The 2,497-nt window shown below is 47.3% G+C and overlaps 1 pseudogene; it reads left to right on the forward strand.

Annotated features, from left to right (window-relative positions):
* Positions 1-229: 229 nt before the first annotated feature.
* Positions 230-1,085, forward strand: LOC123129323 (TPD1 protein homolog 1B-like; annotated as a pseudogene).
* The last annotated feature ends 1,412 nt before the right edge of the window (positions 1,086-2,497 follow it).

Genomic DNA, 2,497 nt, shown 5'->3' on the forward strand with positions numbered 1-2,497 from the left:
ATAAAAAGTTGTCAAAAGTATATGAAAGTTGTAGAATATTGGCATGAAACAATCCAAAATTATAGATACGACGGAGACATATCACTGACCCCGGACCAAGAAGACTGCATCTCCTAGCGTTTGACCCCAACGGCATCTACTCCGCCGTTTTGGCTTATGCGGCCAAGTTCGCTGGATCCTTCCCCCGGTTCTTTCCGACAAGGATTTGGGAGGCCCACATCGGACAAAAATGCAAGTATTTTATCTGGCTTGTGCTCCACGGAAGGATCCTTACGGCGGGCATGTTGTCCGGTCGAGGTTAGCCACATGACCCTCTTTGCCCGCTGTCTTGGGGCCCTGGAAACGACAACTCATCTGTGTAAAGACTGCTTGTTGACGTTGTAATTTGGTCCCACGTCCAGTTTAGATGGGGGAGGGCCCTGGGGCCAGACCCATGCTTCCACCTTCCATGGGGATCTCGGGCTGCTTGGATTTGCAGGTGCCGTGGCGTGCTTTCGGGTTCGTTCAAGCGTTGCGGCTGTGGTCATCGTCACCATATGCTCCTGCTCCTAGCTTTCGATGAAGGTAGTCAAATGTAGTATAGTACGTATATGTAAGCATAAATTCGCATGCATACTAATTCTTCATCTTTTGCTCACTTTTTTGCTCTGCTACTTTCAGCATCTTCCTCGCTATAGTAGAATCAACATCAGTTCTGCAAGATGCTCAACGTCAATGCATCTTCCATGTCATCGAGTGGCAGAGGAGCCCACTCGGCGGAGCCATTGGAGCTGAAGGAGTGCTCGAAGGATATCCTAGAGGTGTCGCAGAACAACGTGTTGACCATGGCCGGTGGTATGCCGACCTAGAGCATGGAGGTCACCAACACCTAAATCAGCTGCACCGTGTATGACGTCCACGTCGCATGCGGCGACTTCGCCTCAAATGATGTCATCGACCCAGGCAAGTTTCACCACCTCATCTTTAACGACTGCCTCATCAACGGTGGCGGATCCATTGAGCCCAGCTTTCCTGTGTCTTTCCAGTACGGCAACTCCTTTCCCTACCTGACGACAGTCGCGCCCTCCTCATGTAACTGCAACTAGCTATAGCTAGGGTATCAGTGGCGGATGAAGTTATCTATTTTGGTTACAAATAAAATCAAGTAGACCTTGGCTTGTGGTCTAATCTTACTTTTGGAGCTACTGTTATCGATATCTAGTATCAATGTATGGCGTCGAGGAATAGTTGAACCGAGGCCAATGAAAAACATTTTGATATTCTCTCCCATTTTAGAAAATTTTAGTTAGCATCCCACCACACAATGGCGGTACCCTGATACAGGGCAAATCATAGGGGTGGACACATCTTCGTGAATTGGAGGTGGAGTTGAGAAAGAAAGCATGAGAATATTAGATCGAGATATAATTTAAAAGTGCAAACACAAGGAGGATAAGATCCAAAAACCACTAACATGATAAGTAATATTCAAACAAGGGGTCCCATAGATCCATCACATCCAACGGAAAAAGGAAAAAAAGATAGTTCATATATGATATACTACTACTAGTGATAATTGTTGGGATTCCCTGAAGAGGAAGGGTGACGTAGTATAGGAGCAGATACTATTTCCCTTAGTAAAGAACCAAAGCTATAGAACCAGTAGGACACCATCGGTGTCAAGGTCGACGGGAGGTCGACCAAGGGTTTCGCCCATCCTAGGCCTTCGCCCACCACGCCCATTGGCCAGCCCGATCCGACGAGCACAGATGAAGCCGAGACAGAGCATCGGGATCCAGATATGGCACAACTGTCGGAGCAGACCACACCGCGAGAAGCCACCACCGCCCAACCGCCACCCATGCGACCTGAAGGTCCAGCCAACACCCGCAACGCCACCCACCCAAAGAAGTCGATGTCACCTTTGCACCCAGGGATGTGGACCTGACCTCCGGAGCTCCCTGAAGTGATATAGTGCAGCAGAATCCTCACTTCCACCTTCACCGGCAGCAATTAGGGGACGCCGGCAACCTTCTCAGTTGGCAGCTGGGATAAGAGGGAAGGATAGGGGCTAGATGAGCTAGGATTTGTCGCCCTAGAGTCATCCGTACGTGAGAGGGGGGGGGGGGAGGGGTGAGGGGGCAGGGTCTATCGGTCTCCCTCAAGAATTGTAATTTTATGCCATGTATAGTGATTGATAAGGTAGTCTTATCTTAAGCCCACCATGTAACCTAGAGAATACAATAAACAATTGTGTGCAATGGGTTATTTTTTAGTCTTATCTTTGGTAACTAGATATCCCTAAATATATGTTGCAAGAGATATTGTTGCTAAGAGATTATCTCTTAATTAAGAGAAGGCAAACATTTTCTTATGCTTCATCTCTCCTCCAATTCATCATTTATCTTACATGACACCCCTAAGATAACATCATTGTACACACCCTTATAATCTTTGTTTTGATCAATGGCATCTCTATTTTTCTCTTCACCTTCAACATCTGTAGGACTAAAATGCT

The sequence above is a fragment of the Triticum aestivum genome, chromosome 6A (genome assembly GCF_018294505.1).
Source record: "Triticum aestivum cultivar Chinese Spring chromosome 6A, IWGSC CS RefSeq v2.1, whole genome shotgun sequence".
Taxonomy (NCBI): Eukaryota; Viridiplantae; Streptophyta; class Magnoliopsida; order Poales; family Poaceae; genus Triticum; species Triticum aestivum.